Here is a 23,972-nt window from a genome sequence, read left to right as displayed (position 1 = left end):
CAGCTACAATTCTCGATCTATACGAAACGGACTAGTTTTTTTTCATTCGGTTTCATTGATAATAGAAAAGACTTACTCTAAATGGCCCTAGCGCTTGACTAATAACATATCAAAGGAGCTTGAAAAAATGTAAGAGGTTGCTACTCTAGGCTCGCTTCGCTTCTTCAAGCTCTGCCCTTCTTTCAAAAATCAAAAAAAGCACTAACGGGCAAGAAAATGGATGCGCTAAAGCTCAACTTTGCGCAGCTGCTATGCCCTTGCTTTTTGCCTTATTTTACTTAGTAAAGCAACCTTTCGCTCTAGGCGCTCACCTTTTTTGTCTGGGTGTAAGCTGGCGGGCAGGGCTTGCTTAACCGGATACACATAATTGGGATCTCTGTTGCCTGCAAATCTTTCTATCGGGAAAGCCTCGCTTATTCAAAGGGCTTCTTATTTAGAACACTTTTTTTTTGCTTAGTTGTAAGTAAGCGTTGGTAGGAGCGGCGGGATAATGATGAGAATATAAATCAATAAATACCAAAAAATAATAAATGGCAAGATAAATTAGATATCTATAGAAAACATAATGATGTAGAGAGCGGCTGAAAAGGAGGCGCGGCCTACAGGTTGGTGGGCAGGGATTATCTACAGTGACACTGTTGTAGACCAATTGAAAGGGATGTAGCGCAGTTTGGTAGCGCCTTTGTTTTGGTTAAAAAATGTCATGGGTTCAAATCCTGTCATCCCTACCTATTCTTCTCCTCCGGGCAATAACAAGTGATCCATTGAGATCGATTCAAATTGGACATACAGATTTTCATTTTATGAGACTATATTCATGCAAGATGTATTGGGGTACAAAAAGAATCCTTTTTCTTTACAGTCGTATCTAATGTGATAAGAAAGTGCTCTTAGTTTAGTTCGGTAGAACGTAGGTCTCCCAAACCCGATGCCGTACGTTCAAATCCTACAGAGCATGATTTATTTCTTCTTAGATAGAATTAGAATGAAGTAGATTCATTCAGTAACTTTCTCAATTATCGGAATTTGACCTCCTGTGCCTGTGAATTAAAGAAAGGAGGATGTCAATAAAAAAAGATATGTTATTTAATCAAAGGTCCAACTGATCACCACGCCTGTAATGTAAATATGCAGTTAGGAATAATCCAGCCAAAGTAATAGGAATTAGACCTAACACGATTCCAAATAGAAAAACTTCAATCATTTTTCTTTGTTTGAAAGGAGAAAAAAAAAGAGGTAATATCTATACCTAAATATTAATCCGAATTGACATGAATCTCAATGACAATGACCAAGAATTGACAATTGGTAACGTAAGTAAATATAGAATACATGTAATCCCACAGAAAGATTTCTTTTTATGAATTGTTAATTTTAAATATTCAGTTTAAATAATAAGTATCTTGCTCAGACCAATAAATAGAGCTGAGGTTCTAGTTAAAGCCGCTAATAGAAAAGCGAAATAACTAGTTATAGTAAGCATGAAAGGGCTAAATTAAATGAAAGATGTTCTTTTTATACATATGTTTAGAAAGCACTTACCTAAGTTTCCATTTTTTCAAAATAGGAGGATAGGCAAAAATCTCAATTTCAATTGAAAGAAGAAGTTGAATGAAAAGTTTTTGATTCAACTATCATTATAGGCAGACAACACTAACAAAGATAAAGTGACAGAAATATAAAAGAAACTGATTTATCATCTACAACATCTATCCATCTTGCACTTCCAATCAACCAATTCATTGAGTAACTCTTGGGTAAACTATTAAACTAATAAGAGCCGTATTGTCTAACTTCATTCAAAAATGAAACTTGATTTTTTATAGAATCAAATTCTAAAATCATTTCTTAGATTCTGTTTAATTGTATCGAATTCATTTTCGATTTTAAAGCGAACAGTTACCTTATCAAACTAGAAAACTTTTTCTTTTTTACTTTAATTTAAGTTTAAATCATTAGATTCAGTAATATATTAATTCGCATAATATCTTGAATGATTGAGAAGAAAAAAAAGTTATCACACAGTCGCTTGAAAAAATCTTTTTTTTTGGTCCAACTAATAGTAATTTATATTGAATTCCACATTCTTTCATTCCATACTACCCCATCTTTGTAGCTAGATCAAGAAAGAACCTTTGGATCTAGATCCGCAACTATGGATTCCAATTATTCTTTTTTTTTCTTTCATCGACTATGATCTACTACTCTTATTTGTTATTCGACCATTAACTTCTTCTTTAAAAAAAGGGATTCCAACAACAAAACTGCTTCCATAACTACGAAAGAAAAATTTCTATATCTCGCATCTACGGAATATGGGAATCTCTTTCGTTGAATTGAAAGAATTTTCTATTGAATGGACGATGATTTTACATCATTAAGTAAAGGAAAAATGAAATTATTTAGTACTTACTTTTGATACTAATTCAAATTGCCTTGTTGTGTCAGAAGAATGATAGCTATACTGATTTGGTATACTCTCAAGACGCCCTCGGTACAATATTGACGATCTCACAAATATGCAATTTCAGGGAATTATCATTTACTGATCTCATCTTTTACGGAATCGATCCTCTTTCAATGTACAAGAATATATGGATCTCAACATGTCTGGAAGCACAGGAGAATGTTTGTTTGCTGATATTATTACCAGTATTCGATACTCGGTCATTCATAGCATTACTATGCCTTCCCTATTCATTGCGGGTTGGTTATTTGTCAGCACCGGTTTAGCTTACGTTGTGTTTGGAAGCCCTCGGCCAAATGAGTATTTTACAGAGAGCCGACAAGGAATTCCATTAATAACTGGCCGTTTTGATCCTTTGGAACAACTCGATGAATTTAGTAGATCGTTTTAGGAGGCCCTAATGACTATAGGTCGAACCTATCCAATTTTTACAGTATGATGGTTGGTTTTTCATGGCCTAGTTGTACCAACCGTCTTTTTTGGGATCAATATCAGCAATGCAGTTCATCCAACGATAAACTTAATCTAAATTAAAGATCTACGACACAATCAAACCCGAACGAACAAAATATTGAATTAAATCGTACCATTCTCTACTGGGGGTTATTACTCATTTTTGTACTTGCTTTTCTATTTTACAATAATTTCTTCAATTAACAAAACGAAAGAGAATAAACAAGATTCTCTTAGCTCTTTTGGAAGGATTTCATAATTTAGTTATCTATATCAATTTATGTCTCTAGCATGACCACATGATGAAATTTGGAGGGAAGTGGGGTAAATGGCCGATACTACTGGAAGGTTCCTCTTTGGATAATAGGTACTGTAACTGGTATTCTTGTAATCGATTTAATATGTATTTTCTTTTATGGTTCATACTATGGATTGGGTTCATCCCTGTATTAATCGAATGGATTCAGTTGTCAACATGAAAGCGTAAGAACTCAACGGGATACCCAACATCTCGTAGAAAAAGAGTATGTAATGTAGAATTTTCAGAAGGGCCCAAATAAGACAAAGGAGTTTTCATAATTTCATTTTTTTGATCATAAATAATCGCTAACAAAATTTGGTTCTTTTGAGAAATACGATCGGGAGGAGCTAATTCAAACCCCTCCGGTAAAACAAGAACAGTCCCCACGTTCAACCCCCTTAATAGGAAGAGGTCCCTTAGGATAAAGATGGAAGGTCTTAAGAAATGGAGCCCGGGTTAGTTTCCCCCGCCCCCAATACCGGCTAATTAACACAGTTGCAAACCTCCCCGCCAATGCCTGGTCGACCTCTCCTTCTATAACTAAGCTCACCATTGTGAAATCCCCTATATGAGAACCCTCATTGCCATTGGAAGGCACCTTGGACCTAAGGAGTGGACTATCACTAAATTCCATCAAAATCCAATGAGCAACCCACCGAGGTTACAACAATCATGTTAGACTAAGAAGAGCCTTGGGTTCCAGTCCCTTGGAAAGACCGTCCAGAGTCCAGACCAATGCTGCGCCTCATTAGACAGCAACGAAACATACAACCCGATGTTAATCAAAGTGAAGTTGGTACGCTCCAAAGCTCGAAAGGGTAAGACCCTCTCAGCCAATCGGTATTTCTCATGTGACATCCAATAAGAGTACCTGCTTTCCTAACCGTTTTCGATAAAGTTTATCCATCATTTTTCAAGACGACCTGGAAAGGCTTGACTAAATGGATTGAATGGACTGCTATCATGCTACTGGCTTGAGACTTCCTATTTTATTAGAAGAGAGATGAGATTCATTCGGGATAGACTCCATTCTGAATGCCAATAAGAATACTTCCTCAATCCTGATCATCATTTAACTCAAGAGCCTTGCGGCACTCCCACTTCTACTGGATCTCAATCTATACACTTAATGGAGCGCGAGCTTTCTAACTATTTTATGTGAGATGGGTGCCTTCACCTCTGTAAGAACCTTTATCTCGAAAGAGATTAAGTAAGGAATGTTTCTGACCATTAATTCTGTAACAAAGTAGCGTAGTGGAAGGCTCGCATAACTAAAGCCTTCAAGTCCTATTATCAAGGAGGGACTTTTTCCATTATTTATCCTATTTCTGATCCGACCTTGCCCTTGCCAATACCTGTTTTATCCCTATATTAGAATTAGCCCGACTTGCCATTAGAGTGTTCTTTCAAACGTTTAGAGGAAGGGACCCGCGGACACACCATCAGAGCTATATTTAGCTTAGGATCGGTTAATTGCCCAAACCCCATCATCGAATGAGGTTAAGTTCACCTTTCAAAGACTTTGATAAAGAATCCCTTCCTTCGGCAAATGGCTAGACACTTTTATAGAGGGATCTCTTGAACCTATGAAACTTGTGAAAGTGGGTGAACCCCATGCCCTTTCCCTGGCTCTCCTTGCACGTATACCGAGCCGCGAGGTAAAACTGAAAGTGGAAATAGAATTCCATATCCATTGTGGTGCTTTTCTCGCTCCGTTTCGTTGATCTGTGGGCATACTGGTCTTTTCCGGAAATAAAGGATTGCTACCCTTGTCCCTCACAACACCACCCTTGAAGTTGAACCAAATTCTTGTGTCGTAAGTGACAACCGTTTTGGTACCTTACTATATGTATGGCCTTCATTTACTCTTCTCTCATATCTGTCCATATTTCTGATGGTGAAGAAAGAAATTATGACAATAATTGTGATAATGGAAACGAAGCATGCGACAAGGCCTCCCAATCCAAGAACCCAATAGGGAATCTTCGTTCCCCTTTTATGATGATGAATGGAACTTCTGTCCCACGTAAGCCTTTGGAAGCAAACAATCGTAAAAAGGAAAAATCGAGAAGTAGTGTAAGTGCTAAAGTAAAAAACATGGACAATCATGTGTATTTGATCTAGTGCTCTTACATGCCCCCATGGGGCTAGAAGAAGATACCCAATGTTTAGGGTAGAAAGCCAGGGTTTGGTACTTTGACGAGCTGGCCGCGGAGAGAGCACTGAGACGAAGAACCTAGCTAGGAATTTCCCTGCCCGTGTCTACTTCTTAAAATCCTAAACGAGCAAGGTAAGCGTATCAAGAGAAAATGAGCAAAGCAAGGGGAGAGCTTATGCCGGGCTAATAGAATGGAGTTCCCCACTTTAAAGAATCAAGTTCAAGTACTGAGGGGATTGATTTGAAGAGCTTTGGTGGGGTATGCTAAGCAAGATAGCTCATTTCTTGGATAAGGGCTCTATATACCCTTAGAATGCCATCTTCTGGTCCTTATGTGGATGATTCCCCATATGAGAAGTAAAAGGTTGGTTTATCAGTTTGAAGATCGCTGCTGTGGGATCTAGCGGTTCCAACCGCATTGACGATAGTCCTTCATTGCGACTTAGATTGCACGATCAATATCAAAGTGTCCGTCATTTCGGTAAGTCAGCCAGTCGTCATATTATCTTGCACGAGCATCGTCGTCCCCATCACTTCCTCACCCTCAACCTCTAGAGGAGTGGAAGTGACATCTTTGTCTTTTTTATTTTGACTTTTGCTCTGACTTCTTCTCGTCTAAGCATTTGCTTCGGCCTACAAAAGCTCGGACGAGCTGGAAATATCATAAACTCAGAGAAGACCAGGGTCAGTCGCCCTAGAAGAAAACACAAATAGAGACAGGTCAACTGATTAATACGTATGCTTGTCAAGCAACACAGACACAGGTACATAAGGAATCACATCATCACCTCCTTCTTTCTCTTGGGCTTTATTAGTGTCAGCTGAGGCCTCTCTTTGATCATTCATGTGTTTCGGTGCTTGTCCTTTCTTTTAAGAATAAAGATCTTCATCGATCTCCACTACATATGTCACTCCTATAGGGTCAGGATACTTTTTTAGCATATTACGAGAAGGTCGTTGAAGTAGGATCGCTAGTGGAATAGTCCAGCGGTACTCCTTGCCTCTGTTGACAAAATTAACCAATGGGGACCGACAGACAACTTGCTTAGTAAAGTCTTTTATCTTCAATTCAGGGGTCATGAATGATTAACAAAAATGAAGGGTGAGTGCAACAAACTAGAATTTTGGACCAGTCTTTTAGCGAATAAAGGAAAAAGCTCTCGGTAAGGGTCAACAACGTCGGGAGGCGGAGGTGAAAAACAAGGACTCTCTCTCGTAACCAATATCCTGCCCTTCTTCCGTAAGGATGGATTCGGGCTTAAGCCAACTCGACCAAGGGGGGAAGGATTTTGAGGAGGATAACGCCTTTTCAATAATAGGAGCGTAACCTACTACTAATGTATGTAGACCAAGGACTTTCCATTTCAAGGGGATTCTCATCTCAAGGGCATTTCTGCCAATCACTTCAACAGTGCCAAAATGCCCTATTCTTCGAGTCACTAGAATAGTTGACCCAACTTACAAGAACCTTTATACTTCTTATGAGCGGGAATCGATCATATTCACATTTCCACTATGTTTCAGCCCCGAGCAGCCATCGAAAGCAAAGAGATCAGGTCGTTATATTCTACCAAATAGATGCCGATGCTCCCGAACTGCTATAGGAGTATAATTATCATTCCCTTCCCCTATCACTAGATAACTAGAACAATAAAGCAATCGAGGAGCAAAGTTATGAGCTGACATGAGTGGAAACGAAGCAACAAGTTCTGTTCAAAGAGTCCCAACCCAGGGAAAGTCTTTTGTTAAGGGCGAAAGCTGGCTCAACAAAGGACTATTTTCTAGGGATCGTCGAAAAGAACTACTCATGAAGACCCAAAACCTCAGTATGTGGAAAATTCTTCCAATCCAGTTCGGAAAGAAGGGTGTTGCCTTAGCTCATGGGTGTAAAAACCTTTGGTCATGTGCTATCTTCTTGTCCAAAAGGCCAAGTCAATGTAACCGGAAAGGAAGAGTTTGATTCTGGCTCAGTAGTAGGACCGGTTCCCCCCTCAACTACTTATTGATCAGTTGGTAAACCTCCTTCGTTTCGGTCTAGTAGCTGGTTACCTCCTTTCCTTCAAAGTCTTTGTCGTGCCTATATCCCTTTTCCAACTAGAGTTGTTTGTATTTAGTTCAACTGCAACCCTTGTTAGCCGAGCTATTTTCTTCCGCCTAAAACCTCTCCTTATTCAGTTGAGTTAGCATCTTCTTCTTCTTTCTCTTCCTCGCTAAAAGAGAAAAAATCTTTCTTTCTACTTGTACTTTCCCTCTTATTCTACAATATTATTTAATTTTCTGTTAGGTGATTACTTTTCATTTTATATAGCTGTAAAAGCTTCCTTTTTATTTCACTTACTGACGTCTGCTCCGACCCTGCCTTTTTCTTTATTCGGATTCTGCTCGAAACTAGTCTCGTCTTCGCAGCTTTTCTTAGAAGTTTCATTCCTATCAATAGAAGGATCTCTTTCTTCAAAGAAGTAAAGCTACAAACTACTAGAAAGAGATGGGCTTTTTTCGTTCTATTTCTTGAGGGCTATTGATTTCGGGTTGAGACTTTGCTTGTTTACTTTAACACGTCCTTCAGTGAGCTACTTAAGGTTTAAGGTAAGGGGCACTCCTAGCGTAGATTACCATTCTAACCTGTATTTGCTGGTAGATATATATACTTAATTAGTTACCTGAATTAAAGAGGACTCTTGAATAAGTTGACTTTCGCCTGGGCATCATCTTTCCTTTCATTCACTAGTTGAGTACTTCCTCCTGTCAGATAGTAAGTCCATCAATCTTCCGTGTAATAGTCTCACCAGCCCTTAGACTAGTCTAGTAGTGGGTGATTAAAGTTTATGCTTTGGTGGGCACCAGGCATCTAGTAAGAAGAATTAGCTCCGCCAACAACGCACGCAACCTGCCCAGGAAGAGCACTACTCTAACTAGCGAAAGGAGGTGATCAGCTCAATTAAAAGAGAGGGCGCGGGGGGCATAAAATTCTTCGATCTTGCCTGTTGCACTGCGTGGTAACAAATTTCATTGATTGATCAGATTTCGATAAGAAAGGAAGAGAATTTTCTTTTACCACCTGGCGGTTAAAATAAAAAGAAAGAATCTGTTGCTTCAACCTCTTTTCTCGTGGTAGGTAGGAGAGACAGTAGAAGGGGGATCCCTTTAATTAAGAAAAGAACACACCGAAGCTAGACAGATTGGAAAAGCCCCTTTATTATTAAAAGGACTAATCTCTATCTATATATATTCCCCGGAATAAGGAACTTCTTCCCGACCCTATAAAAACATCCAGCAGGAATTGAACCTACGAATTTGCCCCTTTACTAGGAAAGATGATTTAACCATTCAGCCATAGATGCAAAAAGACTCAGCAAGTGAAATAGGTTTTGATATTCCTTCTCGAGCTTCTATTTCTTCCGTTAAAGGAGATTCGAGAAAAGATGGAATAGGAAAACATGTTTCCAGAACGAACAACATATGAGAGATAATAACAGAATCAGTACGAGCCTGTGGCAAATACCCTGGGCATACTCTCTCTTAGTCAAGTGACCCATTAAACACATGGGGCCCAAGACATATACCATAGAAATATAGAATATAGGAAAGGGTCCATTATTTGATTTTCTGGTTCTTCTTGGGAAGGGCATACTAGCGATACAACGGTTAGACTTACCCCATCCTAACCTAGAGCTAGCTTATGACGAACTTTCCAATCAAAACATAGTTTAATAATTTGAATTAGATGTATTAAGGAAATATATATATATACTCCTCCCCAAAAACTACGGATTATAAAACATAGAGCATTCTGAACGGTTTCATCAGAGAGTAGGTTATAGAGAAATGAGAAAAGTACCGATCACTTTTGTGTACGAGTATGAGTTGGGTAAGGCTTTGGATCAGAATGAAATTCTTTCTTTTTTTCCCTCCTCTTCTTGTTCTATTGATCAGAAGCATCCAGCAGCACCACGCTGGTTTAGAATTCGATTCTAAGGGCTAAGGGCCCCTTTAATTTCGGTCAATTCCCACCACCAGTTCTAAAATACTGGATCCATTTAGTATAAAGAGGGCTATTTCGTCCTAGCTTTCCAGTTTATCTTTGCTAACAGCGTTTCACGCCTAACATCCTTGCAAGCTTTGGATTCTTTCCTATCTCTGACCGGGAAAGAGGTTACTAAGCAAGTGAAACTGAAGTGAAACTGCACTCGCCTTTTCTCCTTCTTGTCCTCTTGTACTTTCGTTCTTCTTATTCTCGTATCCGGAACCGGAACAAGCTCTTCTTTAGCAGCCTCGCTTTGTTAGCTTCTTATTAGCAATACTAGTTTATAGTCTTTATTAACCTGGAGTGCAAGCTTTACTAGCCAAGCCAACCCGATCTGAACATCGAAACTCTCTTCTCAAACTCCTCGTTTGTCGTTCCAGGCATAATCCAGTTAGCTCTTCTTTTACAGAGCCTTGCCTGTTCGATTGCTTTCCTAGTCTTCTTCCAGCTTCATTAGACAAAGCGTCTTCATTAATAGATAGTGTTGGAGTACGTAGTGAGAGTCAAGGTCAAGGTTGATGGATGAGTTCAGTGGACAGAACGATCGATGTGAGGCCTAGGTCAAAGAAGGAAGTTAAAGTGTGACTTCCCCCGTAGTTGGCGTGGGGGTTAACCGTCCGATTAGACAATGAACACTGAGTGAAAGAGGCAAATCAATTTTCTCACCCGCCTATGATTGATTTGAGACATATTCAGTAGGTCCTCCTTCCCTACATAATGGAATTCTAGGGCGTCTTGCTTTGATCGCATTTTCTTTCCCTTACTCCTAAATAGTGAAAGATTGAGCCCTTTTTGTTCAACCGAAGTGTTGGAGTTCCAGAGCACACTCTACCTTTGCTTCCTCTTTATTATGTGCCAAGAATGATCCAATTGAATCTTCTGAAGCTGATATGTAAAATCTCAAGGGCTCAGACGAGGCTCATTTATGCTAATCAAACTAGTACTCATGCGGAGGTATTTCCCCTATCATAGAAGGTGTGAAGCAGGCAGGGTCTTTAAAGAAACAAAAGCAAAGCATGTTCCAGTAATGCGGGCGAAGGGGGGTTTCTCGATAGTCCAAAACTAGTGATCTAAGCTTCTCCAGTGAAAAATCGACGCATGCCGAGTAGACTACAATTTGTGGCACCATATCCTACTTATCCCGAAGGGAAGTCTCCAAACTGGGAGTGTATATTAACTCAGTCTCTGACGAAGAAGGTTTAGGCATGCTTCAACTTAGCCCTATGATCCGCTAATTCATCTCTTTTTCTTGTATCCCGCAAAAGAGGTGGATAGGGTCAGCGAAAGAAGTAGCGAGGGACGAAGAAAGGGTTTTCAATTCAAGGTTCTTGCTCCTGAAAATGGGTATTAAACAAAGGACATAGTGGGTTATGTAAAACCACTTTTGAGAGGAAAGATCTATCAAAGCATAAAGTAAAAAGGCAAAAGTCTTTTTCAATGCGTATGCTTTAAAAGTCAGACTTGGAATATATTATTTATATGTACTTTATTAATGGGATAGGAATTCATAGTGGGACTTTCATAGATCCTTCGAGCGAGAAAGGTGCTGCGCCGGGGACTTCTGAAGGTCATTCGGAACCACCTCCTGGCTGTTTATTCACAATAGAAACGCAATGTTCAGTGGTAGGGCAAAGCACTAGCGAGAAGCTTCCCTTGAGATTGTTTTCACAGGCAATTTTTCATTTTTTGCGCTAATACGCTTTTCTCTGTCTTTGATGTCAAGCCCACTCCCAGTGACCCATTGGATTGGATTTCTCCCTTTGGCGGACTCCATATGGGGATAACTTGTTCCAAGTAAAGTCCAGGAATTAATGCTTATTAAGGAATCAATAAGCTGATGTGCCATTACTGGGTACCATCCTCTAGCAATTACCAACTCTGGAATGAATGAACTCGCTTCACTTTAAAGTAGAGGTTTGTGGTACTGGTGGACTGACAGGTCAGCTCCAAGGCCAGAGTGCCTAGGTTGCAGTGGTAAGAGTCGCTCCCGATGAGTTCCAGCTGCCAGAGTCTTCGATAAGAAAGAGGCATCTGGGTAAACAGAAGTGAGATCATTCTATCTCTTGAACTAGCTTTCCCCAGCTTGAAGTCAAGTGAGGAACTCTTTCTATTATATAGGTTATTTTGCCTTCAAATACCTTTCTATCCATCTTATTCTTCTGTGTAAGTAAAGACTAACAGGGCATTCCCTTGCATCAATTCCTCTCTCACTCACGATGAAAGCTAAGAGCTCGCTCGAAGACAACCTTTACTTTCTAGTTGTAATTCATTCCTATCTTTTAGGTGAGGATAGGTTCACACGAGGACTTGGTTACATAGGAAAGAAAGGCTTAAACTAGAAGGGATAAGAAAGGGAATTTACAACACTCTTAGTAGAAGGCCGAGTTGAAACTCCCTCTATCCTCAGTTATTGCGTACATGACAAGCAAGTTATTGAGGTCTCTTTATGACAAATACTTTTACACTAAAGGGGATAAAACAAGAAATATCTTAAGCAATAAAGATCTTCCTATTGATACTAGCACTAATGGGACTGGATCCCGGGGAAAAGGAATTACACTAGATCTTGGCAATGGAAGTCCAGCAAGCTCGGCAGGGAGAGAAAGAAGAGAAGGAGAAGAGCAAGTACGACAAAAAGGGTATGAAATAGGTTGCTTGTACCTATTATGATTGCTTATTTGATTTGGATTACCAGCCTGACCAAAGAATAATATAAAAAAGAAGAGTTCCCGCCTACGGCTACATGCCCATTAAGAGTTATACCTTACGTCGAGCTAACTGCAAAGGCAGAGGGGAACTTTACTAAAAAGCCTAATAGCAATTAACCGCATTGAAAATGATGAATCACACTTTAAAAGGAGGTTCCCTCCCAATAAATGTCAGGAGGGAGCAAGGCGTGATTGCTCTGTCATCCTCCGACCGCCCCCCTTTCCACCTCTAAGTAGTGGTGTTGGTGTTTCTCGTTGCAATCATTCTGGTCAATCCCTTTCTTGAACCATAGGTAAGGGATGACAGGAGATGGCCCCTATAGTAAAATAAACTAGCCCCTAATTTGAGAGAGTAAATAGAATAGTGTCGGGCTTACGACAGTTTGACTTTTGAACAACTAAGCAACTACTAATCTCCCGCCCACCCCAACAAATTAGGGTAAAGTGTTCATTCATACCTTCAACAGCACCGAGATATTGCCCCATGACCATGTTTAATTCATCTTCAAGAGAAAGCATCCTGGCTCTCAGGGCTTGAGGCAACCCTAGATCCTTTTCGACTTCCTTAGTGATTCCAAGAAGATGCTTCAACCCTGTTAAGTTTTAGCTGGCTATCACGGTCCAATAAAGATTTCTATTTTCGATTTGGAATTCTTGAGCAGTAGGTTAAAGATAACCTCTTTTGAAGTACCCTATGTGGATCCGGGGGCTGCTTCTGCTCTGGCTTTGCTAGCTTGCATGATGGGATGTAAGACGCTCCATCAATCGGGCACTATCCCTCCCTTTTTCCTTGATCTACACTTTCACGCCCTTTAGAGTTAAGGAATGATGGTTAAGATTTCTTAATTTTAAGTTCCCACTCTGACTATTTATAAAGCTATAATAATACCTTAATGAATTGAAGCGGATAAACCTCAGCTTTTCTCTAATTTGAATTGAAAGTTGCTTTTTACTCCTCCGCCTTTAAAGGCTGGTTACCTCCAATGTCTCATACAAGGTTGTCTTAAAGTCCTCTTTGTCTGGGCAGAGGTCTAGCCCTTTTTGAATACACTTGTCTTGGTTCTCACTTGTAGGAAGATTCCCCCCTCTGAAGTCAAGTCTTTTTTGGAGCTCATTCCAAAAAGGTTGGGATTAGACTTTCAATTGGATGTGTCCCGGTCAAATCGTTAACGGCAGATCCCTGCAGGCGTACTACTTTCAATCAAACCTTCTCTCCTTTACCTTCTTGATTGATAGATAGTGAGGCATAGGACTTGCTTCCTTAGATTTGTTGAATTTACTCTTTCTTCACGAATTGTATTCGAAGAAATATCTCTGGGTGACTTTCCTTTTAATCGATCGTGAGGGTGGTTTCCACTTTATTACTCGGGTATAGTGAAATGGCTAGGCTCCCCTATCACCTTTCCTTTCGGTGATATATTTTACCTTTGCACTTACAAAGTAGACGTCATTTATTGAGTTGAAGTGAAGTCTTTCCATTCCCGATTCAATTACAGCTGTTCTCGCTAAACCCTGATTTGATCTCGCTTGAGCGGTAGGGAGAAATCCCGATCTTCCAATTGTGTCAATACAATAATATAGATGCCTGAATCGCTCGGTGGCTTTATACACCCCAAAGAAGAATGAATAGGAGAGGCGCCCAGATGGAAAAATTACGATAGAAATAAAGCTTGGAAAGGAAGGATGCGCTCGTTAAAACAATGAGATCATCAACATAAACTATAAGATAGACATGAATGTCTTTCAATCGGTATTCTATATGATGTGATGTTTCTAGTTTCATCTGCTAGTAAGAGAAGTTACGGTGAATGAATTCTTCTTATCTAAGGAATGTTTGTTCGACACCCACCCATTGTCTAGTTCCGGCTAGCGTTCCTCGTTGCCTTTGTTTGTACGGTCTCATCACTTAGTGGTATGGCATGCAGTTAAACAGATTGACCCTGGAAACCGCTTTCTTAAGTATGTTGTACTAGGGGACAATGTAGGAGGACGCTCGTGTATATGAAAGAATTTTGGGTAATTGGGCTTTTACTTTCCTATCAAAAATCTATGATTTCCCATCAAGGTTCAGCTGTGAATTCGCAAAGAGGTTCAGGGTTCGTAATTTGAGTAAGGATCTTTCACCTATCTAAATTTAGGTTGTTATGAACTCTGATCATCCCTATGGTGTTACATCCCTTATTTTCGCATGTTAAAGTTTTGTCGTAAGTTAATCGATGAAAGTTCGGGAGTGGGATTATTTTGAGATTATAATCATTATGCTATTTCAAACAAGTGATGAGTAAATTCATGAAGGTGAGAGGAGAAGCAAGTCAAAGAAAGTGAATTTTCGTCCAAGTTTGGCATGTTGGGATAAAATACGGCCCGAGCTAAAATACTGGATATTTATGGACTAGTGCCATACAAGGTACCACATGACCATGATAGTAAGGTGTATAAGGTATGTGAAAAGTGAGTAGTATTTTAAGTAAATGGAAATAATTCTTAATTATGTGGGTAATTGGTTAATTATTAAGAAATGGGACATTACCTAGTTAATTAATAATTAAGTGGTGGAGTAATTGGAGTTTTGGATAAAGACTAAACTCAAAAATGTGGCAGCAAGCCACACTTAATCAAATGACTCTTAGTCATTGATTGATTAGGTGGCAAACAAATACAAAATACCTTACTCGTAGTCATTGTTTATTAATCATCTCTAACATCTTCAAATATAAGACTTTGAACACAACACTTAAGACTTTCACTACAACACAAACAGACGTGAACCTTTGCACCTTAGCCAACATGATTTCTTATTAATTTCCTACAAAAAGCACTACAACCCGACATGATTTCTTCGCTTCTAACGCTACAACGTGATTTCTTCAACAAATAAGATTTCTTAGCACAGTAGCAACGTGGGAGTTTGTGATTCTAAGGGAGTACGATGCATGGTGCAACCTTTTCCAAGAATATCATACGGATTTTTACCTACTCCAGGTATGTTAAGGCTATCCCTTCTTTCATTTTGGCATGATCTATATGACGCAAGTGAAACGAGCAAATACACAACTTCCATAAATGACTCTATTTATAGAAATACTAGGGGTGTCTATATTCTTGATTCCCTATATTAATTAGTAATTAGTCACAGCACAAGGAGCTATTAATCTAGACTGTATGCAAGTGTACATGATTGTAAAAGCCTTTAAAGTTGTAGAGAAAAGGTTTAATGTACCATCATGTATCGTCTTGCTTCGCTTATATTCTGTTATTGACTCTCTTATAATTGAAATATTTGAGAAGTAAGGCTTAACAGCACTAACACAATGGTTTTCCCATATGAAAACAATATTGTTATCTCTTAATTATTATTATATCTTCTGTTCATGGGTCTCAGAAAAATACATATTTGATAAAGTTTATCCGACAGGCATATTATATTTATGACATTCCAAGAAATCTTATTAACGGATTTCTTATGCATTTCATGCATTTATACATGTACATTGACCCATGACCAGATGGCGTTATATATACGTATATATATGTATATGGGATATTGGAAAGGGTTACGGCGTTATATATGCACCACCACCTGATCAGTGACTAAAATGATATGATGGGATGCCCTCAGAGGCTTGATGATTCTATGAATGTATATACCTATGCATGGTATGACATTTATAAGAATATGCATGACATTATAAAAATGAAATGACTCACAGAGCTATGCAAACGTACACGTCGAGTCGTTTACTCCATTTTTCTCTTATGTCTATTATTTACTAATTTTCATTCCATACATACTCGGTACATTATTTGTACTGAGGTCCCTTTTGCCTGGGGACACTGCGTTTCTTGCCCGCAAGTCTCGATAGACAGGTCGAGAGTCCTCGAAGTAGGCGATCAGCTCAGCAGAAGATATTGATGCACTCCATTTGCTCCGAAGTTTCTTGTTTGGTCAGTATGATTTAGATGTGTATGGTTTGGTATGGCAGGGCTCTGTCTCGACCTTTATGACAATTATGTACTCTTAGAGGCTTGTAGACATATGTTGTGTACGTGAAAGATTGTACGGCCTTGTCGGCCTATGTTTTGAGTTTATAAATGATGATGTTGGCCTATTAGGCCCTTATATCACGTGTATATGATGATGTTGGCCTATTAGGCCCGTATATCACGTGTATATGATGATGTAATAAGAAAGATACGTTACGTTGGTACTTTGTTGAGTAAGTTACCGGGTGCACGTTGCAGCCCATCGGTTTGGGTCGTGACAAAAATCATATCAGAGCAGTTCTGTCCTATGGAGTCTAAAAGCCGTGTCAAGTAGAGTTTTGTTTATGGGTGTGTTGTGCACCACACTTATAAGCAGGGAGGCTACAGGGCATTTAGGACTATCACTCCTTCTTCTTACTCTAGATCGTGTCATAGAGCTCAATTGTAAGAACGCAATTTCCTAACTCTATCTTATTCATAATACGATGATGCCTACATCCAGAAAGACGGTTGGTAAGAGATATAGCTATGGAAGAGTTGAGTCAGAGGAACTCGATTTTTGCATCATGCTTATGATGGATAAATATGAGGTATTCAGCAAATCATGTGTATACTAAGATGTGTAAGCTTCTTGATAAGGATCCCTAAGGCAAGAATGCCAATCCACTCTTACGGTAAAAAGGAATAAGGAGGGAGACACAAGTTTTAGCAAGGTGAAGAAGGGTACGAGGCACCCAGTTATTGAAGATTATCAGTATTACAGCTCTGGCAGAAAAATATAAGCATTTCGAGTTACCCTCAACAGTAACACAGGTATGTATAATTGGCCACACCCATCTCAGTTATAACTTATTGGGGGATAACAGGTGTAGATTAAGAAAAGGACGGGATATCAGAATCTGGATGGGGTTAGAGTAACCCAAAATGCTGAATTAATTATTTGCGTTAGTTTACATTTCCGAAGGATATTGCAAATGTGCTAACAGGTCTCCTTGTGAGACACCCAAATGGCGCACTCTAAAATAGTACAGCTAGATATGAGTATCACAAAGATGGGCACTGGAAGCCTGGAAAGGATAAATATTATCTTAGTATGGCTCCCGTACCTAGTAGAGAGATAATGCAAGGCCACCCGAAGAGCCAGTGGATGGAGCAAAGGGGATCTAAAAGCAAAAGAATATCTTAAGAGTAAGATATGATACATGGATGACAATGGTATATTAAAAAGACAACAGTATTACAGAGTTTATAGTCAAGTGAAGGAAAAGGCGAGAGGTGACAGGCCTTGAGGCAACAAAAGAATATAGGCCATAAAGTCATAACCGCATTTCTAGAAATACGTTTGTGACTCCAACGTGATTACCAGAAGGAAAAGTTAACCCCTCAAGTAATAGAAATCACTATGGAATGGTGAGCAAGATAAAATAAACTGGAATTAGTGACTGAGTGATTTGATAATGGCCGGCATCATGAGAATTTTAGATTGCGTTCCGTCAATAATAGAATGGACAAATAGGAAGATTCTTGAGAAATTCAGAGAATGGTCATTCAGGAAGACGCTTCCCTAAAGCAAGCAATGTGAGCAAAATTAAACTTAAGGGACTGTATATGCCAGTTATACTAGGTGCTTTCCTCGTGAGTAAGGAATTTTGTTATCCTTGGTATAGAAGGATTACCGCAAGGAAAGTAAAGGTCATCGATGATGTGAAAGGACAACAAAGATGAAAAGGTAAAACATCTATAGGTAGATCATCCTAGCTCCAACTCTTAGTACTCCCCTAAAGGGGGGAATATGGAGTGATGTGGCATGAAGTCAGAATTAAGTGGTTATAGTAATTATGGTATGGTACAGGAAGAATGTGACAACAATGAAAAAATGATGAGATTGCACTTATTCAAAGCCTAGAGATAGGCTATGATTCCAGAACATTAAGCAAGCACGACGCCAAGGAGAGGAAGTAAGGGTTCCGGCCCAGGATGTTATCGATAAATTAAGAGCAAGCGCAAGATATAAGTTAAGACAAAGGAAATAACCCAAGAAACATTATGCGGAGTATTGATATGAGAATGGACCAACAAGCAGTTAGAAGTTGATTCAGAAAGAGTCTAGTTATGGCTAGACAAAAGGTTATAGATAAATCAACAGAGCATGCAAAATAAACATAGTGAACCCCAACATGGGGAGTATAGTCTCGCAAATATGTCATCAGAACCCTTGGGAAATATTTGGATAGGAGTTGGGGTAGTTAAAGGTATCGTATAAGTATTACGGAAATAGAAGAGAGTGCCACTGTGAAAATAGTCAAAATATCAAGTTCAAGAGCAACCCTACAAGCACAAGGGCGTGGAAGTAAGTAACCACGGATAATTATAGGCGAGGAGAGACATCAAAATTTCGTTGAGTATAATATATAATAAGCTCGCATATTTACAAGAGTCAGAGGGTCCTCCCTAAGTACCTCAATGGAAGACTAGCTGAGGAAATAAGGAAGAAGACTTCAAACCTAAATATAGTAACTCCAAGGAGAAATGGTCATGTAAAAGTAGTCTCACAATAAATCGAAGGTAATATTTGAGACCATATGAGTTGCACGAAAACTCTGGCATGCGTGAGAACTAATATAAGCTAAGTATGCACTCAACAAGAGGGGGGGGGGCAGAAAGACTATGAAAAGTGATAGCTTGCATTAAAGAAATATAAGAAGGAACAAAAGGAATTATTCGATCAGTGATCCTGAGTAGTTAAGTTATGAACGGACTTAAGAGTGCATAGTATAAGCCATGCAGCATATATGTTGAAAATCATACAGTCGTAGAAGACTCCGGTATAAGTTAAAAGAAAGAAATTAAGTCCACATCATAGACAAAGGATTGAATTATTTGGAGATTGTATCCTTAATATTCCCTAGCGTCCATGAAAGGCTAAAGTGATAACTAATATCATGAGCCGCAGATCGAAGGATAGCTTAAGCCTACATAAAGGCTGATCAGAAGGAAGAGGAAACTAAAGAGTTACATCAACTAAGTAAATTAGGAATCTGATTAATGGACCCAGAAAATGATAGAAATCATGATTGAGAACATTACAGGATCACTCTTAATATCAGAGCTACCAAAAGGGTAGTACAACAACCATATTCTATAACGGCTCTACGATAAAGCCAGTTCGAAAAATACCATCCTCATAAGAATTTAGTATGGAGCTCCCACCGGATTGTATAGGCACCAGAGGTACAAGTATTATAATAGAGCTTCACGTTGTGAATATGAATTATACCTACGTGGAAGGGAAGTCATGAAAGAGAAAAAAGATGTGATGCGAGATTTTAAGGTAAGTAAGGTAAAAGTGAACAACCTATGAGATACTCAGATGCAGAAGGTTGGGAATAGTCCATACTTCGGATAGAAGGCTAGAAGCGCTAGGATTCAGTATCAATAGCGGCATCGACAGTGGCATATCTTCAAACCTATGGTTTATAGGTATAGAGAGGTCTAGTTAAAAGAGTAGAGAAGAGTTTGGGAGGATGTGACGTCTCACTTGATGTTCTAGAAAAGCATAAAGAAATCTGTTGCAAGCTAAAAGTATGGTAGAGCGAAAAGGTTGTAGGAAGACAGGATTAAGGATAAGAAAGGGTGAGTGAGAAGGTGACGAGAATAGATAAGTCCTCGGGATTAAACCCATGAAAACCTGAAGAGCTGATGGTTTCTCTAAGTTATAGAAAGCTCAGTATTGCTTGAATGAACTTAAAGGAGTCTAAGACTAGTAGCATTTAGAAGAGATGGAATGCTACCCTGATAGTACAACGAGGGTGTAATTATGATGGATAAAGGATGACGTTTAGGCCTTCGATTGGGTAATTATTTGAAGAGGATTCCATGGAGTGTACGAGAATAAAATACCCACGTAAATGAATAACATTTGGGTGCTATAAAATATGGTCATTGAAGTACAGCATCACCCCTAAGTGGATCAAGAAATTCACTTCAAATATTCCTCGATGCAACGTAAGCTCTAGTGGCAAGGTATGACGTAATAAGTTTCAAGTTATCAGTGGTATATTGTAGATTAATATTGAGGCGAATTAACAATGGATGGATAAAAGTTCAACAGTATGAGATGCGATTAGACCATCAGTCTTGAGGATAAGCAATGAAAGTAACCAGGAGTTGGTTGCAGACCTCACTAACAATAAATCGAAGTAAGAGTTATGGTATAGTATGTCCTACATAGATGCAGTAAAGTCATACGAATGGATAACCAGGTCTCTGAAATAAGATATAGCAATATTCGTAAGTTCGATAAAATACCGAGCGAAGAACTTCAGTATTGGCTAAAAAACAAATCGGAGGAAAAAGGAAAAAAGAGACGCATAAGCGCACTTACAAGGTCAGAATCGTACCGGCTGCATGATAGAAGGTAACCACAGTTACGAGATTGGTAGGCTTCCAATCACAAGCCATGGCATGTAAAAGAGGCCTAAAAGAGGGAATACCCTGGCCTTTGGATTTAATCACAGAATAGTTGCCTAGATGGCAAGGAGAGTAATGAAGTATTTCGCAAGAAATATTGGTTATGATAATGATAAGTGCAACAATCAACATTCGAGGATGAATGTTCCAAAGGGGGGAATGATGTTACATCCCGTATTTTCGTATGTTAAAGTTTAGTCGTAAGTTAATCGACGAAAGTTCGGGAATAAGATTATTTTGAGATTATAAGCATTATGCTATTTCAAACAAGTGATGAGTAAATTCATGAAGGTGAGAGGGGAAGAAAGTCAAAGAAAGTGAATTTTTGTCCAAGTTTGGTATGTTGGGATAAAATACGGCCCGAGCTAAAATACTGGGCATTTATCGACTAGTGCCATACAAGGTACCACATGACCATGATAGTAAGGTGTATAAGGCATGTGAAAAGTGCGTAGTATTTTAAGTAAATGGAAATAATTCTTAATTATGTGGGTAATTGGTTAATTATTGGGAAATGGGACATTACCTAGTTAATTAATAATTAAGTGGTGGAGTAATTGGAGTTTTGGATAAAGACTAAACTCAAAAACATTGCAGCAAGTCACTCTTAATCAAATGACTCTTAGTCATTGATTGATTAGGTGGCAAACACATACAAAATACCTTACTCTTAGTCATTGTTGATTAATCATCTCTAACATCTTCAAATCTAAGACTTTCAACACAACACTTAAGACATTCACTACAACACAAACAGACGTGAACCTTTGCACCTTAGCCAACGTGATTTCTTATTAATTTCCTACAAATTCCTGCAAAAAGCACTACAACCAGACGTGATTTTTTCACTTCTAACGGTACAACGTGATTTCTTAGCACAGTAGCAATGTGGGATTTTGTGATTCTAAGGGAGTACGGTGCATGGTGCAACCTTTTTGAAGAATATCATACGGATTTTTACCTACTCCAGGTATGTTAAGGCTATCCCTTCTTTCTTTTTGGCATGATCTATACGACACAAGCGAAACCAGCAAATATACAACTTTCATAAATGACTCTATTTATAGAAATACTGGGGGGGTCTATATTCATTATCCCCGTGTGAATTAGTAATTAGTCACATCACAAGGAGCAAAGAGATATAAATATAAATATAAGCCATAATTGATCAATCTATCACTAAAATGGAAAGAGTCCAGTAAGCTAGACCGTATGCAAGTGTACATGATGGTAAAAGCCTTTGAAGCTGTAGAGAAAAGGTTGAATGTACCATCATGTATCATCTTGCTTCTCTTATATTCTATTATTGATTCTCTTATCATTGAAATATTTGAGCAGCAAGGCTTAACAGCACTAACACAATGGTTTTCCCAAATGAAAAAAATATTGTTATCTCTTAATTATTATTATATCTTCTGTTCATGGGTCTCAGAAAAATACGTATTTGATAAAGTTTATTCGACATGCATATTATTTTTATGACATTCCAAGAAAATCTTATTAACGTATTTCTTATGCATTTTATGCATTTATACATGTACATTGACCCATGACTAGATGGCATTATATACGCGCATATGTATGTATATGGGATATGGAAAAAGGTTACGATGTTATATACGCACCACCACCTGATCAACTGGTATACGTTGATGATTTGCCCACAGTGGCTGAAATGATATGATGGGATGCCCTCAGAGGCTTGATGATGCTATGAACGCATATACCTATGCATGGTATGACATTTATACGCATATGCATGATATTATAAAAATGAAATGGCTCACAGAGCTATGCACACGTACATGTCGAGTCGTTTACTCCATGTTTCTCTCATGTCTATTATTTACTAATTTTCATTCCTTACATACTCGGTACATTATTTTTACTGACGTCCCTTTTGCCTGGGGACGCTGCGTTTCATGCCCGCAAGTCTCGATAGACAGGTCGAGAGTCCTCCAAGTAGGCGATCAGCTCAACAAAAGATATTGGTGCACTCCATTTGCTCCGGAGTTGCTTGTTTGGTCAGTATGATTTAGATGTGTATGGTTTTGTATGGTGGGGCTCTGTCCTAACCTTTATGACAATTATGTACTCTTAGAGGCTTGTAGACATATGTCGTGTACGTGAAAGATTGTACGGCCTTGTCGTCCTATGTTATGAGTTTATAAATGTTGATGTTGGCCTACTAGGCCCGTATGTCACGTGTATATGATGATGTAATAAGAAAGATACGTTACGTTGGTACTCGGTTGAGTAAGGTACCAGGTGCCCGTCGTAGCCCATCGGTTTGGGTTGTGACATATGGTACTATGGCTGTACAACTACAGTACCCTATGAAGAGATCTTCCACTCTTTGTTTTGTAGAGTATGGGGTTGGGGGTTTCCGTGCTCTATCTAGAATCGACCATGTTAGAAGTCTTAAGGTAGCGAGGGTAATGTTTGCTATCGTCGCTTCCTGATTTGCTTTCTTAGCGAAATGCTTGCTTCCGTTCACATCAAACATCGTTCTTTTCCCTTTTACCCCTACCTTGGTGTTGACCCTAGGTTCTTTAGCTTCCTTTCCAGTCTCGTGTGGGGAGTAAGTTAAGCTATTCGACTAAAATACTCTTTATTGATTGAGCTTTCTCAGTCTTGGTTTGAAAGCCTTGACAGTTCAGTTCGCATAGTTCATAGCCATCGTTAGAGGAAAGAACTTGTATTACAAGGATTCAGAAACTGTAAATCTGGCAATTCCTACCAGGGTGGTGGGTCAGAGCAGATTCCCTTCCTTTAGGGAAGGAATAACAAAATGGTTAGGGGGCCTATCTTTAAGCAGCTGGCTTCCACGTAGCTACAGCTGTAGAGGATAGTCTCTAAAACCTACTACTGTCTCTTCTTGTTATTCTCCAAAAACATACCTAGGTTTTGGCAATCACTCTACGGACAGAGAACCTAAGAGCTACCAATAAGCCTTTAGGCAGGCAGCGGTTATGTCGTCTTCCTTTATAATGACTTCTTACTTTCCTCTTCACCATACGAAATTCTAGCTCTCCATTGGATCACGGGATACCTTAAGTCATGAGATTCCTTTGAAGATAGGGCATCTACATAAACTCTGAAACCGTACCAAGTGAGCATACATCAGGAAACTCCCAAGCTTGCCGAGGAAGGAACAAAACAGAGAAAGACACCGCCCAACCGTTTTTTTATGCGCGTACCACTTTTGAGTATCTTTGCACTGCTAGCTCTGTTAGATCATTGGCTACCACAAAGACTAGAACTCAGAAACATCAATATGGTTAGGGATCATTAAGGTACGAACCTTAGCCTATTCCTTTCTGCCCTTTGAACGAATCTAGAACCTCAATTAGCAGATTTATTAGAAACCTTTCTTGGAAGACTCAATTCATTAGATAAGCCTAGTA

This window comes from Nicotiana tabacum, chromosome 19 (genome assembly GCF_000715075.1).
Source record: "Nicotiana tabacum cultivar K326 chromosome 19, ASM71507v2, whole genome shotgun sequence".
Classification (NCBI taxonomy): domain Eukaryota; kingdom Viridiplantae; phylum Streptophyta; class Magnoliopsida; order Solanales; family Solanaceae; genus Nicotiana; species Nicotiana tabacum.
Note: the sequence above shows the minus strand (reverse complement) of the source record.